Below are 20,470 nucleotides of genomic sequence, written 5' to 3'. Positions count from 1 at the left end.
TAGCTACTTTTGTAGCAATATCAATAACTGAACATGCACAGTTGAAAAAGAAGGACATGGAAGGCTTCTATGATAACCCCTACTCCTAACCCAATAACCACCCCAAATAACAGCCTAAACAGGAATCCATTAAAGAGAACTCTTAGAATGTGTGATAAGAATGTTGAAGTGGGGGTGGGAGTTCCTTTGTTTCTATGGCCTGCATGTACCAAGCAGGGTAGGTGCATTGTTTGCGAGCTGCCCAACCAGCACGGAGGCCTGATCTCTCGGTGCCAGAAGAGCCAGCATTGGGGTGAGTTTCTGGTCCCATGGCGCCAGCCTGGGACAGGGAGCTCAGAGGTTTCTTGGCCCCCTATCATTCTTGGGCCCTCTGCAGGAGCTATACTCCCTGTATACCGCCTCTTTCTTCCTAGCCCACCCAGTTTCCATCCAGAACCCTCCCCACTTCGGCCCCACCCCCCTCTTTCGGCACATAACATCACCCAGCCCAGCCTGTCTGGGCACTGGGTCCGAATCCTCGGGGCACCCAAACAGGTGGGAGTTCCTTTGCTTCTATGGCCTGCCTGCACCAAGCAGGGTAGGCGCTTTGTTTGCGAGCTGCTCAATCAGCATGGAGACCTGATCACTCAGGGCCAGGAGAGCCAAAATTGGGGAGAGCCAGCATTGGGTAGGCAAGGAGACCTGATCCGGTAAAAGAAGATACATAAGGAAGCATGTTGAAGAAGAGATGGGCAGAAGCCAAGGCAAGAATTTGCCCAACAAGCTGAAAAGCAACATGAAGCCACCAGAAACCAGTGACCTCACAACGGGAGGACATGAACATCTTAATCAAGAGGAAGTAGAAAAGATTGACTTCATGAAAGTTATTGACGCCCTTAAACAGCATGTAAATAATGCCCTTATAGAAATGGATGAGAAATATAACAGAAAGTGTGAAGAATTGAATAAATCAGTGAATGATACCCTAAAAAAAAAAAAAGGAAAAACAACCAAAGAGATAATGGAAACAGTTCAAGACTTAAAAACTGAAATGGAGGCAAAGAAGAAAACACAAACAGGGTGGACATGGAAAATTTAAGTAAACAAACAGAGTCTACAAAAACAAGCATAACCAACAGAATACAAGAGTTAGAAGAAAGAATCTCAGATTCTGAAGATACCATAGAGAAAATAAACACTCTGATCAAAGAAAACAGCAAGGCCAACAAACTCTCATCACAAAACATTCAGGAAATATGGGACACAATAAAAAGACCAAACCTAAGAATAATAGGAGTAGAAGAAGGAGAAGAAGTGCAGCTCAATGGTCCAGAAAATATATTTAATAAAATTATAGAAGAAAACTTTCCCAACCTAAAGAAAGATATACCTATGAAGGTGCAAGAAGCATACAGAACACCAAATTGGCTAGATCAAAAAAAAAAATCCCCTCGCCATATAATTATCAAAACACAAAGCATACAGAATAAGGAAAGAATATTAAGAGCAGCAAAGGAAAAAAGGCCAAATTACCTTTAAAGGTAAACCTATCAGACTTACACCTGACTTCTCCATGGAAACCATGAAAGCCAGAAGGTCCTGGATAGATGTACTGCAGAAACTTCGAGACCATGGATACAAGCCCAGATTACTATACCCAGCCAAGCTTTCGTTCACTATAAATGGAGAAAATAAAATTTTCCAGGATAAAAACAAATTTAAACAATACGCAGCCACAAATCCAGCCTTACAGAAAGTAATAGAAGGAAAATCACTAATCAAGGAGTCCAACAATGACCACAATAACTCAGACATCTAGAGACCCTTCATCAACACAAATCAAAGAAGGGAAACACACAAACTCTACGACTAAAAAAATGACTGGACTTAACAACCACTGGTCATTAATATCACTTATTATCAATGGACTCAACTCACCTATAAAAAGGCACAGGCTAAGAGATTGGATACGAAAACAGGATCCAACATTCTGCTGTTTACAAGAAACACACCTAACCACAAAGACAGGCACCTACTCAGAGTAAAGGGCTGGGAAAAGGCTTATCAAGAAAATGGACCTAAGAAACAAACATGTATGGCCATACTAATCTCTAACAAAGTTGACTTCAAATTTAAATCAATCAGAAGTGATGGAGAGGGGCATTTTATACTCATAACAGGAACAGTTCATCAGGATGAAGTCTCAATCCTGAACATCTATGCCCCTAATATAAAAGCACCCACGTACATAAAAGAAACATTGCTAAAACTCAAGGCAGCCATCAAACCGCACACACTAATAGTAGAAGACTTCAATACTCCTCTCTCACAAATGGACAGGTCATTCAGACAGAAACCCAACAGAGAAATAAGAGAATTAATGGAAGTAATGAATCAAATGGACTTAACAGATATCTATAGAACATTCCACCCAAATAAGAAAGCATATACCTTCTTCTCTGCAGCTCATGGAACCTTCTCAAAAATCGACCACATAGTCGGTAACAAAGCAAACATCCACAGTTATAAAAAAGTATTAGTAACCACCTGTGTTCTATCAGATCACCATGGATAAAAGTTATAATTAAACAACAATGCTACCCCCAAAAAGCCTACAAATTCATGGACACTGAACAGTCAACCTCTGAACCATACCTGGATTAAGGAAGAAATAAAGAAAGAAATTAAAGTCTTCCTGGAATTCAATGAAAATAAAGAAACAACATACTGAAACTTATGGGAAACTATGAAAGCAGTGCTAAGAGGAAAGTTCATAGCGCTAAGTGCCCACTTAAAGAAAACAGAGAAAGCTCACATTGGAGACTTAACAGCCCACCTGAAAGCTCTAGAAAAAAAAGAAGCAGACTCACCTAGGAGGAGTAGAAGACTGGAAATAATCAAACTGAGGGCTGAAATCAACAAAATAGAAATACAGAAAACAATACAAAGAATCAATAAAACAAAAAGCTGGTTCCTGGAGAAAATCAACAAGATTGACAAACCCCTATCCAAACTAATCAAACGGCAGAGAGAGAATTTGCAAATTAATAAGATCAGAAATGAAAAGGGGGACATAACCACAGACACAGAGGAAATTCAGAGAATCATTAGATCTTACTACAAAAGCCTGTATGCCACAAAACTGGAAAATGTAAAGGAAATGGACACTTTTTTAGATAAATACCATATACCAAAGATAAACCAGGACCAGGTGAACAATCTAAATAGACCTGTTAGTCGCGAAGAATTAGAAGAGGTTATCAAAAACCGCCCTACCAAATAAAAAGCCCAGGACCAGATGGTTTCAATGCAGAGTTCTACCAGAACTTCCAAGAAGACCTAATACCTATGCTCCTTAATGTATTTCACAATATAGAAACAGAAGTGGCATTGCCAAATTTCTTTTATGAAGCTACAGATACTCTGATATCAAAACCGCACAAAGACTCAACCAAGAAAGATAATTATAGACCAATCTCACTCACGAACATCGATGCAAAAATTCTCAACAAAATACTGGCAAACTGAATCCAAGATCACATTAGAAAAATAATCTATTATCATCAAGTAGGATTCATCCCAGGGATGCAGGGCTTGTTCAACATACGAAAATCTATCAATGTAATCCAGCATATAAATAAACTGAAAGAAAAAAGCCATATGATCATTTCTTTAGATCTTGAAAAAGCATTTGACAAAACTCAACATCCCTTTATGATAAAAGTATTGGAGAGATTAGGGATAAAAGGGTCATACCTAAATATAATAAAAGCTATATACAGCAAGCCTACAGCTAACATCAAATTAAATGGAGAGAAAATCAAAGCCATCTCACTAAACTCAGGAACACGACGAGGCTGTCCACTCTTGCCATACCTCTTCAATATTGCTTGAAGTTCTAGCAATAGCAATAAGACAACATAAGGAGATCAAGGGGATTCGAATTGGAAAGGAAGAAGTGAAACTTTCGTTATTTGCAGATGATATGATAGTGTACGTAAGCAACCCAAAAAACTCCACCAAAGAACTTTTACATCTGATACACCTTTAGTAATGTGGCAGGATACAAGATCAACTCCAAAAAATCAGTTGCCCTCCTATGCAAAAAGGATAAGGAAGCAGAGAGGGAAATCAGGGAAACATTACATTTCACAATAGCCACAAACAGCATAAAATATCTTGGGGTAACTCTAACCAAGGAAGTGAAAGATCTATTTGACAAGAACTTTAAGTCTTTGAAGAAAGAAATTGGAGAGGATACCAGAAAATGGAAGGACCTCCCTTACTCTTGGATTGGGAAGATCAATATAGTAAAAATGGCAATTCTACCAAAGGCAATTTATAGATTCAATGCAATCGCCATCAAGGTCCCATCAAAATTCTTCACAGATCTTGAGAGGACAATAATCAACTTTATATGGAAAAACAAAAAACCGAGGATAGCCAAAACAATATTATACAATAAAGGATTGTCTGGAGGCATTACCATCCCTGACTTCAAACTGTATTACAGAGCTACAGTGATGAAAACAGTGTGGTACTGGCATAAAAACAGAGAAGTCGACCAATGGAAACGAATAGAAGACCTGGATTTTATCCCACAAACCTATGAACACCTCATTTTTGATAAAGGAGCCAAAAGTATACAATGGAAGAAAGAAAGCATCTTCAACAAATGGTGCTGGCATAAATGGATGTCAACCTGTAGAAGAATGAAAATAGACCTATATCTATCACCATGCACAAAACTCAAGTCCAAATGGATTAAAGACCTCACTATCAGTCAGAACACATTTAACCTGATAGAAGAGAAAGTGGGAAGTACCCTACAACAAATGGGCACAGGAGATCGCTTCCTATGTGTAACCCCAACAGCACAGACATTAAGGGCAACATAGAATAAATGGAACCTACTAAAACTGAGAAGCTTCTATAAAGCAAAGGACACTGTTACCAAGACAAAAAGGCAACCTACGGAATGGGAGAAGATCTTCACCAACCCCGCAACAGACAAAGGTCTGATCTCCAAAATATATAGAGAACTCAGGAAACTAGGCTTTAAAATGCTAATTAACCCAATTAAAAAATGGGGCACTGAACTGAACAGAGAATTCTCAACAAAAGAAGTTCAAATGGCCAAAAGACACTTAAGATTATGCTCAACTTCCTTAACAATCAGGGAAATGCAAATCAAACAACTTTGAGATATCATCTTACACCTGTCAGAATGGCTAAAATAAAAAACACCTTCTCTGGACCACGAGGGGTGCACCTACGCACTGAGACAGTGGGGCTGATCTATTGGGAGCTCACCAAGGCCAGCTGGACTGTGCCTGAAAAACATGGGATAAAACTGGACTCTCCTAACATGGCGAACAATGAGGGCTGATGAGAAGCCAAGGACAATGGCACGGGGTTTTGACCCTAGGTAATGTGCTGGCTTTGTGGGAGCCTAGCCAGTTTGGATGTTCACCTTCCTAGATATGGACGGAGGGGGGGAGGACCTAGGACTTACCACAGGGCAGGGAACCCTTACTGCTCTTTGGACTGGAGAGGGAGGGGAGAGGAGTGGGGGTAGGGGGAGAAGGGTGGGAGGAGGTGGAGAAGGGTGGGAGGAGGGGGAGGGAAATGGGAGGCTCGGAGGAGGTGGAAACTTGTTTTTTTCTTTTCTCCTTTTCTGAATAAAAAAAGTAAAAAAAAAAAGAATGTTGAAGTATAGCTCTACAACTGATGGCATCTAGTGAGGGTGCAGAAGGGGAGGGACTTGGCTCTTTTGAAAGCACAGCAGCAATAGTTTGATCTTATTTTAGTGAATATATAGATAAGACAAATTGGATTCATTAAAAATATTTCTCTTTAATTTTTATTGACTTTTTATTTTGGGAGGTCTTAAGGGTGGGGAAGGAGACAAAAAAGAAAAGGGAAGTGAATGTGATCAGGGTATAAGATGTCAAATTTCCAATGAATCACTAAAATAATATTGTGAAATAACAGAGTAAATGTGATATTTTTACATATCTACATTGTATATTATGATCAAACTAGTATTAATGTTCAAATAATGTAAACATTACAATTTCTGATTTATGTGTAATAATAATTATTATTATTTATAGAGTATATTGTGAAACTCCAGTGGATGTTAACTCATAGTAATTAACATTTTGATATCATTTAATTTTGTGCTTAGAACCTTTAAGTTCCTGTTTTGCTTTTCACAAAAATCTGTTTAGCTCAGAGAGTAACTTTGTGTCATTCAGTTTTGTGGTTTATGGGAGATGGATATTTCTGTAACGAATGATTATACACAATACAATAATTCATGAAATTAGTATATTATTTTAGAATTTTGAGAACTACTTTTTAATGTACTTTTGCGCTAGTGAATAAAATTGTTATCTCTATCTTCAGGTGGGGAAACATTAAATAGCAGTTGCAAATAAAAAGTGATTTTATCAAAAAACCCAGAATGTTGCTTAAGGTGAATATGAAGCCAGTAACACAGAAATTGACTTAAAATAAAGATGATGTGGTAAATAAGCTCAGTCATGGGTCTTAATCATTGGTGAGACAACTGAAAACAAAGAAGAGGACATCGGCACAAAGAGAAATGGCGACCACACCTAACGGTAAAAAGAAATTCAATATTAGTGATGAATTTATTTTCAAATTTGTATATTTTATATAGTTGAAGAAGACTCATGAATTGTTGTAGAAGTAAAAGCATATGGGTGCAATCATGTCCTGAAATATTAGAGCTATATCTTCAGTATTATAACATACTGAAGTTTTCTTGCAGACACAGCAATTGAAAGTGTTGCAAACAACTGTATTTTTATTACAAATCCTACAAATTTCTGTTGCTTCATAAAACTATGGTATTAGTTCACTAAAATCAGTGTTTTTTCAGGAGTAGTTGTACAGCACCATTTAAAAAAATCATACTCCTCATAAACAAATTTACTCAGAGTATTTTATTATTAGCTATTAAGACTTCCAATTTGGGAAATAAGGGATTGATTAATTGATGTAACACATAGCCCATCTTTAAAATGGTGTGGACTAATATATCCTGAAGCATCATGAAGTAATAAAATATGAGAAATACAATAGTCATAGAAATCTGGTTTGAAACCTATGAGTCTCAGTTATTTATCCCTTCCAGAATTATTCATAGAATAACACTGATATAAAACTTACTGTGTCATTTATTTAGGAGACATAAAGAAGTGTCTTGTCTAGAAACTTAACCATCAATATTCAGTTTATACCTTGAGACAGTTAATGAATCTGTCACTCATAATGTTGATCTCTAAAATTATTATGACAATTGTATGTATTATATTTGAGGATACTGAGTTTCACAATCATTTTATTTTAATTTCTCATTTTACTATGAGGCTATTAATATTGTGAAATAAGGTGGGTCATCATATCTCTGAACAACCTAGATATTTAATGCCTAAAAAAAGGAGGCACTCACTAAAATGATTATTTCTTAATAATTTCATGACTAAATTAAAAGATAACACCATTCAACATTTTTAAAATGAGGAAGATATTTTAGGAAGATACAAATGTAAAATGTAAAATAAAAGCCGGGTGGTGATAACGAACACCTTTAATCCCAGGGACTCAGGAGGCAGAGGCAGGCAGATCTCTGTGAGTTTGAGCCCAGCCTGGTCTACAAGAGCTAGTTCCAGGACAGGAACCAAAAAGCTACGGAGAAACCGTGTCTCGAAAATCAAAAAAAAAAATGTAAAATAAAATAAATTTCTTAAAGTATATATAGTGTGCAAATCTATACAAGATTCACTTAATAATTAATATCTATATGGTCCAATGGAAAACAAATGAATCTGTGTCGTCATGAATCAGTCTGGTAATTTAAATTTGAAGAATAATATTTAAGTCATATTGTGACTTAAATATTGTCACTTAAATATTGTGACTGACATGTAGGAATGAAATTTAGGATTATTAGTTCACTTCATCTTTAAATATATGAGTATCGAAAATTACTCACTTTGACTAGGCTTATAACTTAATTAAAACATAATGGCTATCACAACTGATTGGATTCATATTATTCCATGATATGGCTTATATTATATAAGGATAAGATTGATGGAAAGAAGAAAGGGAAATGAAAGAAGAAAGAAATACAGATGAGGAAAATATTTGGTTGACAAAAATGCATGCCATCAACTTTTGGGGATTCCAAAAGAACCCACCAAATGTATTGTAGAGGCCCAATTATTTCTATGCCAAGATTAGAAAAAGGAAATAAACCGATCTTACTATGTGTTCTTTACAAAACAACATATTTATCACATTCAGAAAGAAAGTTATGATTTCTGTACCACTTTACTAGTGTGCTTAGTGTCAGGCCTCCGATTATTTTGTATGGAGGGTTGTTAAAGAACACATGCCAGCTCTTTGGGATGCATCAATTCATGTTCACATCTTGTTTACTGGACACTGTTGTCAGTAGAATCTTTTAAAGTAAGAGCTTAATTCAGTGATATTAGATGGTTTACATAGTTTACCTCCCACTTGTCACCTCATCTTATTGGCAAGTGTAAGTTGACATCTATCTTGTTCTGCTCACTAGACTCTGTCTGCTGTAGGAATGCATCTAACCACAATAGGATAAGGCGCTTTGGGGAATATTTACTGGGTTCTGTTCCTATGGTTCAATGTTAAAACACTACCTGGCTAATGTACTAATTTAAAAGATACTGTGTGCATTAATGTTATAAGTGTTAATAGGGATTCCATTATTTTAATTAAATTAAAATGATTAACATCACTGAACTAATGTGCTTATTAACATCTCATAGCATTATATAGCATGCTAAACCTATAAAAATGATGATATAGGTACATAATTTACACTGCATTATTACCTAAGGAGACAGTGTTGCACATTATCCATATTTTACTATGCTCTAATTATTGTATAGTGCAAGAATTATGAAAAATGAAATATTTATTTATATAAGGAACTCTTGTTGAGCTTTTACATAATAAAGCAGAATGGTTGATCCATGTACCCAAAATGGAGCCCTGAAGTAGGTGTTTTGAAGTTTGGTATCACAGCTGGTTAGAAGCATTTACACAATAGAAGAAATATTGTTCATATAAAGTAAAGAGAAATTTACAACTAGAGTTTTGACTTACCTTGTAAGGTATGTGTAGATGGGGCTTCTGGTACCTTAGTTTAGGCAAAGCTATCATATTTAGCTCACTTAAAACTAAGAATGACAACATCAAATATTTTATTGTTTACTAAGCTTGAAGGTATTACTGCAATAGAAGAAAAAATGATGATCTTTGTCACAGCTACAACTGGACAATGGTAGTTGTCAAGCATAGAGAAGATGAAAGACAGCTGTCCTTCTTGACTTGCAGAGTAAAAAAAAACTTGATCCTGAAACTATTACACAGGCAGTGCTGCTTAACATTGAAATTGAGACCACAAAAGAAATGACCCATTGCATGGAAGGGAAGACTCTGTCCATCCATGTGCCAGCAACAGAATCTATGAAAATTAAACAGAAAGTAACAATGCAAAATTCAGTTTCACAACAATTACAATTCTTTTCTATATAAAAATATGTCTTAGATGCCACTTCATTGAGACAGAGTCTTTTTCTTCATTTAATGACTCTGCTCTGTTCTTGCAATTTGATTTGACAAGTTCTTCTAAAGTGACTGTCAGCTATGAGCCTCCTTCTTTTGGAGTATATCATGGTTCTTGCTCTTCTTGATTACTATACTACCTATCTTATGTATAAAAGACCTAAGCATGCATTTTCAGCAAGCTCATCATAGAATGCAGCCATATTTTTTCAGGAGCCATGACAAGGCATAGAATTGTCTTGGAATCCTAATTTTCCTAGGGCTCAGATACTTCACGATGAAATAATTTGTTATTTATACCAAAACCATGTTTCCTCATCTAATCATTTTGTGTGACAGGCCTTTAAAACCTCACTTATCTTTTTTTTTTTAACATTTTTTATTGATAAAAGAAGAATAAAGAAAAAAAACAAATTTCCACCTCCTCCCAGCCTCCCCCTTTCCCTCCCCCTCCTCCCACTCTTCTCCCTCTCCTCCCACTCTTCTCCCCCTCCTCCCACCCCTCTCCCCTTCCCCCCACTCCTCTCCCCCTCTCTCTCCAGTCCAAAGAGCAGTCAGGGTTCCCTGCCCTGTGGTAAGTCCTAGGTCCTCCCCCCTCCGTCCATATCTAGGAAGGTGAACATCCAGACTGGCTAGGCTCCCACCAAGCCAGCACATTGCGTAGGATCAAAACCGCGTGCCATTGTCCTTGGCGTCTCATCAGCCCTCATTGTTCGTCATGATCAGAGAGTTCAGTTTTATCCCATGCTTTTTTTTGGTAATAGTCCAGCTGTCCTTGGTGAGCTCCCAGTAAATCAGCTCCACTGTCTCAGTGGGTGGGTGCACCCCTCGTGGTCCCGACTTCTTTGCTCATGTTCTCCCTCCTTCTGCTCCTCATTGGGACCTTGGGAGCTCAGTCCAGTGCTCCAGTGTGGGTCTCTGTCTCTATCTCCATCCCTCGCCAGATGAAAGTTCTAAGATGATATGCAAGATATTCGTCAGTATTGCTATAGGATGGGGTCATTTCAGGTTCCCTATCCTCAGCTGCCCAAGGAACTAACTGGGGACCTCAGCTTGGGCTCCTGGGAGCCACTCTAGGGTCAATTCTCCTGCCCACCCTAAAGTGGGTCCCTTAACTAAGGATTGTGGTTCCGTGCTCCCCTATCCAACCTTCCTTTATCCCGATCCTCCTATTTCCCCAAGTCCCCCCTCCTTCCCTTCTACCTTTTCTCTCCCCATCTCCCCTTACCCCCTTCCCACCCCACCCCCAAGATCCCACTTTTCTCCCCGGCAATTTTGTCTACTTCCCTTATCCAAGAGGATAACGATATGTTTTTCCTTGTGTTCACCTTCTTACTTAGCTTCTTTAGGTTCGCCAATTGTAGATTCTGTGACCCCTATTTATGGCTAGAAACCAATTATGAGTGAGTACATCCCATGTTCTTCTTCTTGGGTCTGGGATACCTCACTCAGGATAGTGTTTTCTATTTCCATCCATTTGCATGCAAAATTCGAGAAGTCATTGTTTTTTACCGCAGCGTAGTACTCTAGTGTGTATATATTCCATACTTTCTTCATCCATTCTTCCATTGAAGGGCATCTAGGTTGTTTCCAGGTTCTGGCTATTACAAATAATACTGCTATGAACATAGTTGAACAAATGCTTTTGACATGTGATAGAGCATCTCTTGGGTAAATTCCCAAGAGTGGTATTGCTGGGTCCAGGGGTAGGTTGATCCCGACTTTCCTGAGAAACCAAAACACTGACTTCCACAGTGGTTGCACAAGATTGCATTCCCACCAGCAATGGATGAGGGTACCCCTTCCTCCACAGCCTCTCCAGCAAAGGCTATCTTTGCTGTTTTTGACTTTAGCCATTCTGACAGGTGTAAGATGGTATCTCAAAGTTGTTTTGATTTGCATTTCCCTGATTGCTAAGGAAATTGAGCACGACCTTAAGTATCTTTTGGCCATTTGAAGTTCTTCTGTTGAGAATTCTCTGTTCAGTTCAGTGCCCCATTTTTTAATTGGGTTAATTAGCATTTTAAAGTCTAGTTTCTTGAGTTCTCTATATATTTTGGAAATCAGACCTTTGTCTGTTGCGGAGTTGGTGAAGATCTTCTCCCAGTCAGTAGGTTCCCTTTGTGTCTTAGTGACAGTGTCCTTTGCTTTACAGAAGCTTCTCAGTTTTAGTAGGTCCCATTTATTCAATGTTGCCCTTAATGCCTGTGCTTCTGGGGTTATACCTAAGAAGCGATCACCTGTGCCCATCTGTTGTAGGGTATTTCCCACTTTCTCTTCTATCAGGTTCAGTGTTTTCGGGCTGATAATGAGGTCTTTAATCCATTTGGACTTGAGTTTTGTGCACGGTGATAGATATGGGTCTATTTTCATTCTTCTACAGGTTGACATCCAGTTGTGCCAGCACCATTTGTTGAAGATGCTTTCTTTCTTCCATTGTATACTTTTAGCTCCTTTATCGAAAATGAGGTGTTCATAGGTTTGTGGGGTAAAATCCGGGTCTTCTATACGATTCCATTGGTCGACTTCTCTGTTTTTATGCCAGTACCACACTGTTTTCATTACTGTAGCTCTGTAATAGAGTTTGAAGTCAGGGATGGTAATGCCTCCAGAAGATCCTTTATTGTATAGGATTGTTTTGGCTATCCTAGGTTTTTTGTTTTTCCATATAAAGTTGATTATTGTCCTCTCCAGATCTGTAAAGAATTTTGATGGGACCTTGATGGGGATTGCATTGAATCTATAAATTGCCTTAGGTAGAATTGCCATTTTTACTATGTTGATCCTCCCAATCCAAGAGCAAGGGATGTCCATCCATTTTTTGGTATCCTCATCAATTTCTTTCTTCAATGCCTTAAAGTTCTTGTCAAATAGATCTTTCACTTCCTTGGTTAGGTTTACCCCAAGATATTTTATGCTATTTGTGGCTATCGTGAATGGAGAAGCTTCTCTGATTTCCCTCTCTGCTTCCCTATCCTTTGTGTATAAGAGGGCGAATGATTTTTTGGAGTTGATCTTGTATCCTGCCACATTACTAAAGGTGTATCAGATGTAAAAGTTCTTTGGTGGAGTTTTGGGGGTCGCTTATGTACACTATCATATCATCTGCGAATAACGAAAGTTTAACTTCTTCCTTTCCAATTCGAATCCCCTTGATCCCATTATGTTGTCTTATTGCTATTGCTAGAACTTCCAGCACTATATTGAAGAGGTATGGCGAAAGTGGACAGCCTTGTCGTGTTCCTGAGTTAAGCGGGATGGCTTTGAGTTTCTCTCCGTTTAATTTGATGTTAGCTGTCGGCTTGCTGTATATAGCTTTTATTATATTTAGGTATGACCCTTGTATCCCTAATCTCTCCAAGACTTTTAACATAAATGGATGTTGAATTTTGTCGAATGCTTTTTCAGCATCTGATGAAATGATCATATGGTTTTTTTCTTTCAGTTTATTTATATTCTGGATTACATTGATAGATTTTCGTATGTTGAACCAGCCCTGCATCTCAGGAATGAAGCCTACTTGATCATAGTGGATAATTTTTCGGATGTGTTCTTGGATTTGGTTTGCCAGTATTTTGTTGAGGATTTTTGCATCGATATTCATGAGTGAGATTGGCCTGTAATTCTCTTTCCTGGTTGAGTCTTTGTGTGGTTTTGGTATCAGAGTAACTGTAGCTTCATAAAAGGAATTTGGTAATGACCCTTCTGTTTCTATATTGTGAAATACATTAAGGAGCATAGGTATTAGGTCTTCTTGGAAGTTCTGGTAGAATTCTGCGTTGAAACCATCTGGTCCTGGGCTTTTTTTGGTAGGGAGGTTTTTGATAACCTCTTCTAATTCTTCGCGACTAACAGGTCTATTTAGATTGTTCACCTGGTCCTGATTTAACTTTGGTAAATGATATTTATCTAAGAAAGTATTCATTTCCTTTACATTTTCCAGTTTTGTGGCATATAGGCTTTTGTAGTAAGATCTAATGATTCTCTGAATTTCCTCTATGTCTGTGGTTATGTCCCCCTTTTCATTTCTGATCTTATTAATTTGCAAATTCTCTCTCTGCCGTTTGATTAGTTTGGATAGGGGTTTGTCAATCTTATTGATTTTCTCCAGGAACCAGCTTTTTGTTTCATTGATTCTTTGGATTGTTCTCTGTGTTTCTATTTTTTTGATTTCAGCCCTCAGTTTGATTATTTCCAGTCTCCTACTCCTCCTAGGTGAGTCTGCTTCTTTTTTTTTCTAGAGCTTTCAGGTGGGCTGTTAGGTCTCCAATGTGAGCTTTCTCTGTTTTCTTTAAGTGGGCACTAAGTGCTATGAACTTTCCTCTTAGGACTGCTTTCATAGTGTCCCATAAATTTGAGTATGTTGTTTCTTTATTTTCATTGAATTCCAGGAAGACTTTAATTTCTTTCTTTATTTCTTCCTTAATCCAGGTATGGTTCAGTAGCTGGCTGTTCAGTTTCCATGACTTTGTGGGCTTTCCGGGGGTAGCCTTGTTGTTGAATTCTAACTTTAATCCATGGTGATCTGATAAGACACAGGTGGTTAGTAATACTTTTTTGTAACTGTGGATGTTTGCTTTGTTACCGACTATGTGGTCGATTTTCGAGAAGGTTCCATGAGCTGCAGAGAAGAAGGTGTATTCTTTCCTATTTGGGTGGAATGTTCTATAGATGTCTGTTAAGTCCATTTGTTTCATTACCTCCATTAATTGTCTTATTTCTCTGCTAGGTTTCTGTCTGATTGACCTGTCCATTGGTGAGAGAGGAGTGTTGAAGTCTCCTACTATTAGTGTGTGCGGTTTGATGGCTGCCTTGAATTTTAGCAATGTTTCTTTTATGTACGTGGGTGCTTTTATATTAGGGGCATAGATGTTCAGGATTGGGACTTCATCCTGATGAACTGTTCCTGTTATGAATATAAAATGCCCCTCTCCATCTCTTCTGTTTGATTTAAGTTTGAAGTCAACTTTGTTAGAGATTAGTATGGCCACACCTGCTTGTTTCTTAGGTCCATTTGCTTGATAGGCCTTTTCCCAACCCTTTACTCTGAGTAGGTGCCTGTCTTTGTGGTTGAGGTGTGTTTCTTGTAAACAGCAGAATGTTGGATCCTGTTTTCTTATCCAATCTCTTAGCCTGTGCCTTTTTATAGGTGAGTTGAGCCCATTGACATTAAGTGATATTAATGACCAGTGGTTGTTAACTCCGGTCCTTTTTTTTTAGTCGTAGAGTTTGTGTGTATCCCTTCTTTGGTTTGTGTTGATGAAGGGTCTCTAGATGCCTGAGTTATTGTGGTCATTATTGGACTCCTTGGTTAGTGATTTTCCTTCTATTACTTTCTGTAAGGCTGGATTTGTGGCTGCATATTGTTTGAATTTGTTTTTATCCTGGAAAATTTTATTTTCTCCATTTATAGTGAACGAAAGCTTGGCTGGGTATAGTAATCTGGGCTTGCATCCATGGTCTCTCAGTTTCTGCAGTACATCTATCCAGGACCTTCTGGCTTTCATGGTTTCCATGGAAAAGTCAGGTGTAAGTCTGATAGGTTTACCTTTGTAAGTAATTTGGCCTTTTTCCTTTGCCGCTCTTAATATTTTTTCCTTATTCTGAATGCTTTGTGTTTTGATGATTATATGGCGAGGGGATGTTTTTTTTTGATCCAGCCTATTTGGTGTTCTGTATGCTTCTTGCACCTTCATAGGTATATCTTTCTTTAGGTTGGGAGAGTTTTCTTCTATAATTTTATTAAATATATTTTCTGGACCATTGAGCTGCACTTCTTCTCCTTCTTCTACTCCTATTATTCTTAGGTTTGGTCTTTTTATTGTGTCCCATATTTCCTGAATGTTTTGTGATGAGAGTTTGTTGGACTTGCTGTTTTCTTTGATCAGTGTGTTTATTTTCTCTATGGTATCTTCAGAATCTGAGAGTCTTTCTTCTATCTCTTGTATTCTGCTGGTTATGCTTGTTTCTGTAGTCTCTATTCGTTTACCTAGATTTTCCATGTCCAGCCGGCCCTCTGTTTGTGTTTTCTTCTTTGCCTCTATTTCTGTTTTCAAGTCTTGAACTGTTTCCATTATCTGTTTGATTGTTTTTCCTTGGTTTTCTAGGGTATCATTCACTGATTTATTCAATTCTTCAAACTTTCTGTTATATTTCTCATCCATTTCTATAAGGGCGTTTTTTACATGCTGTTTAAGGGCGTCAATAACTTTCATGAAGTCAATCTTTTCTCCTTCTTGATTAAGGTGTTCATGTCCTTCCGTTGTGAGGTCGCTGGTTTCTGGTGGCTTCATGTTGCTTTTCAGTTTGTTGGGCGAATTCTTGCCTTGGTGTCTGCCCATCTCTTCTTCCAAATACTCCCTTATGGATCTTCTTTTACCAGATCAGGTCTCCTTGCCTACCCAACGCGGCCTCCCCAATGTTGGCTCTCCTGGCACCAAGGAATCAGGTCTCCGTGCCCAACCCTGGCTCGTCCCAATGCTGATTCTCCCCACTGCTGGTTCTCCTGGGGCCGAGAGATCAGGCCTCCATGCTGGTTGGGCAGCTCGCAAACAAAGAGCCTACCCTGCTGGGTGCAGGCAGGCCACAGAAGCAAAGGAACTGCAGCCCGCCTGGACGCAAAAGAGGGGGGGGGGGGGCGAAGGGGGGGCTCTGGAAGGAAGCTGGGTGGGCCAGGAAGAAAGAGGCAGTACCCAGGGAATAGAGGTCCTGCAGAGAGCCCAAGAAAGACAGGAGGCCAAGGGACCCCCGAGATCCCTGTCCCTGGCTGGCGCCGCGGGCCAGAAACTCACCCCAACGCTGGTTCTCCTGGGGCCGAGAGATCAGGCCTCCGTGCTGGTTGGGCAGCTCGCAAACAAAGCGCCTACCCTCCTTGGTGCAGGCAGGCCACCGAACCAGAGGAAGTGCAGCCCGCCCGGCCGCCCCGAGGACTGGGACCCAGCTCCCAATGCCACGCGCCAAAAGAGGGCAGGGGGGGCCAAGTGGGGAGGGCTCTGGACGGAAGCTGGGTGGGCCAGGAAGAAAGAGGCAGTACCCAGGGAATAGAGGTCCTGCAGAGAGCCCAAGAAAGACAGGAGGCCAAGGGACCCCCGAGATCCCTGTCCCTGGCTGGCGCCGCGGGCCAGAAACTCACCCCAACGCTGGTTCTCCTGGGGCCGAGAGATCAGGCCTCCGTGCTGGTTGGGCAGCTCGCAAACAAAGCGCCTACCCTCCTTGGTGCAGGCAGGCCACCGAAACCAAGGAAGTGCAGCCCGCCCGGCCGCCCCGAGGACTGGGACCCAGCTCCCAATGCCACGAGCCAAAAGAGGGCAGGGGGGGGCCAATTGGGGAGGGCTCTGGACGGAAGCTGGGTGGGCCAGGAAGAAAGAGGCAGTAACCAGGGAATAGAGGTCCTGCAGAGAGCCCAAGAAAGACAGGAGGCCAAGGGACCCCCGAGATCCCTGTCCCTGGCTGGCGCCGCGGGCCAGAAACTCACCCCAACGCTGGTTTTCCTGGGGCCGAGAGATCAGGCCTCCATGCTGGTTGGGCAGCTCGCAAACAAAGCGCCTACCCTCCTTGGTGCAGGCAGGCCACCGAACCAGAGGAAGTGCAGCCCGCCCGGCCGCCCCGAGGACTGGGACTCAGCTCCCAATGCCACGCGCCAAAAGAGGGCAGGGGGGGCCAAGTGGGGAGGGCTCTGGACGGAAGCTGGGTGGGCCAGGAAGAAAGAGGCAGTACCCAGGGAATAGAGGTCCTGCAGAGAGCCCAAGAAAGACAGGAGGCCAAGGGACCCCCGAGATCCCTGTCCCTGGCTGGCGCCGCGGGCCAGAAACTCACCCCAATGCTGGTTCTCCTGGGGCCGAGAGATCAGGCCTCCGTGCTGGTTGGGCAGCTCGCAAACAAAGCGCCTACCCTCCTTGGTGCAGGCAGGCCACCGAAACCAAGGAAGTGCAGCCCGCCCTGCCGCCCCGAGGACTGGGACCCAGCTCCCAATGCCACGAGCCAAAAGAGGGCAGGGGGGGGGCAATTGGGGAGGGCTCTGGACGGAAGCTGGGTGGGCCAGGAAGAAAGAGGCAGTACCCAGGGAATAGAGGTCCTGCAGAGAGCCCAAGAAAGACAGGAGGCCAAGGGACCCCCGAGATCCCTGTCCCTGGCTGGCGCCGCGGGCCAGAAACTCACCCCAACGCTGGTTTTCCTGGGGCCGAGAGATCAGGCCTCCATGCTGGTTGGGCAGCTCGCAAACAAAGCGCCTACCCTCCTTGGTGCAGGCAGGCCACCGAACCAGAGGAAGTGCAGCCCGCCCAGCCGCCCCGAGGACTGGGACCCAGCTCCCAATGCCACGCGCCAAAAGATGGCAGGGGGGGCAAGTGGGGAGGGCTCTGGACGGAAGCTGGGTGGGCCAGGAAGAAAGAGGCAGTACCCAGGGAATAGAGGTCCTGCAGAGAGCCCAAGAAAGACAGGAGGCCAAGGGACCCCCGAGATCCCTGTCCCTGGCTGGCGCCGCGGGCCAGAAACTCACCCCAACGCTGGTTCTCCTGGGGCCGAGAGATCAGGCCTCCGTGCTGGTTGGGCAGCTCGCAAACAAAGCGCCTACCCTCCTTGGTGCAGGCAGGCCACCGGAACAAAGGAAGTGCAGCCCGCACGGCCGCCCCGAGGACTGGGACCCAGCTCCCAATGCCACGAGCCAAAAGAGGGCAGGGGGGGGCAATTGGGGAGGGCTCTGGACGGAAGCTGGGTGGGCCAGGAAGAAAGAGGCAGTAACCAGGGAATAGAGGTCCTGCAGAGAGCCCAAGAAAGACAGGAGGCCTAGGGACCCCCGAGATCCCTGTCCCTGGCTGGCGCCGCGGGCCAGAAACTCACCCCAACGCTGGTTCTCCTGGGGCCGAGAGATCAGGCCTCCGTGCTGGTTGGGCAGCTCGCAAACAAAGCGCCTACCCTCCTTGGTGCAGGCAGGCCACAGAAACAAAGGAAGTGCAGCCCGCCCGGCCGCCCCGAGGACTGGGCAAACCTCACTTATCTTACAGCTGTCTTTTTCCAGCTAAAGGGCTCCCTGCAGGTTATCCATTCATTCTTCATGGGTATTATTTAGTTTCTCATCCTCTTTCTGTTCCTGTTTTCTGGGGTTCTGACATGTATCATGGTCCATGGCTCTCATATTATCCATCTAGGTTCCTTGTTTTTTCCTAATATCAAATTTTACCTGAATATAGTCATTGCACACACAAAGCTAGCTTGGGATTTGCTTTTGCAAAGGACCAGAATTAACTTCTAGGGTGTAGTCCAGAGTTCTTGAGCAGCCTGAAGATAGTAGTCTTCTAAACTACAGCAGGCTACAGACATGTTAATAATTTTACAAAGAACAGATGTGCTCAGCTGGACCTATCCTATACAGTCTGTCTCAAGAACCAATAGTTAAGTGAAATAGTTATTCAAGTACTTACGGCATGAATTAAAGATGCCATATAGAGAGCATCTTTATAGTAGAGCAAAATAAATTCTTAAGTGGTATGCCTGATATAAGGAATATAAAAAATATTCCAAGCCACGGAGTTGTGACACATGCCTTAAATCACAGCACTTGGGAGGTAGAGGCAGGTGGATCTCTTTGAATTTGAGGCCTGCCTGGTCTACAAGAGCAAGTTCCAGGACATGCTCCAAAGCTACAGAGAAACCTTGTCTTGAAAAACCAAACAAAAGAATATTCCAATATGCTATAAAATTGATACAAATCATGTTCTTAAATATTTTTATAAACCATAGTTAAAATAAAGTCATAATAAAGTTAATTTATATCAGGTTAGTATTTTGCATGGGCTTTTGATGAGGTAGCAGTTTGACTACTTGCTTCACATCTCCAACAAATGGTTAAGAGCCTAGAATTTTTGTCTGTGTGTTCCAAAAGTGAAGTGTTAACTTTTCTTTGTATTGGACATTTCTGGTATAAAACTCAAAGTGTGTATTCATCAGAGGTATCATTAATACCATCCTTGAGTGAAGTCATTCCATTCCATTTTAAACTATATTTAATACTCTCCAGGAAATAATTATATTTGTATTTCACAAAACATTTTGACTCAATGAGTACATGATTAGAGTCACTACTATTACAGACAGAAGATAGGCTTGTAATTGAGGCTGAATCTATCCAGCCATCATGATAGACAGGCAGAGAAGAATGAATCTGTTCTGGTAATGATAAATTCTTTAGAGCATGGTGTATCTGTATGTAGGATAATTAAAATGTCGTTCTGAGTAGGAAAGTCACATTGTTTCCTTTGTGTGTTATATTTGCACATGTACCTTAGTTTGTACATGCATGAAAACATTTGTGTGTGTTCATGTCCTTGGAAAATTGTGTGTGTACACACAGATGTGAATGTGTGTCCATATATGCACCCAACATTAGTGTGTGTGTGTGTGACATGTGTGACTGTATACAAACCCATTCTCTTGTGTAAGTACAGACTTGCATATGTGTGTAGGTATAGGTATGCATGCATGCAGAAGCATGGTGTGTGTGTGTATGTGCTTGTGTTTATATGCACAGATGATGTTGTATGTGTGCATGTGGGCGTACATCTGGGAGCATGTGTGTATACGTATATGTGTGTGTATTATTATACTTACACATACCTGAAGAGATGATTTCCTGAGGTGACAAAACTGCCAGGTAGGATACATTAGTCAATATGTATAACACAGCCACAGTAGATATACCAGAAATCAGAGATTTTGGAATTGTTTCAGAGGGATTTTTTATTTCTCCTACAAAACAAGTTCATTGCTATAAGTTTTTAACCTTTGTTCAACTTTCTTTGTAAAGAAATAGTCCAATATTATTGCCTCTCCATTTACTTACTTTGATTTT

General features: G+C 41.2%; 1 pseudogene; it reads right to left on the bottom strand.

Moving 5' to 3' along the window:
- The window catches only part of LOC142851245 (solute carrier family 7 member 12-like), a 61,032-nt pseudogene that overhangs the window by 35,125 nt on the left and 5,437 nt on the right, over positions 1–20,470 (bottom strand).

This window comes from Microtus pennsylvanicus, chromosome 5 (genome assembly GCF_037038515.1).
Source record: "Microtus pennsylvanicus isolate mMicPen1 chromosome 5, mMicPen1.hap1, whole genome shotgun sequence".
Classification (NCBI taxonomy): Eukaryota; Metazoa; Chordata; class Mammalia; order Rodentia; family Cricetidae; genus Microtus; species Microtus pennsylvanicus.
Note: the sequence above shows the minus strand (reverse complement) of the source record. Positions and strands in the feature narration are given on the sequence as shown.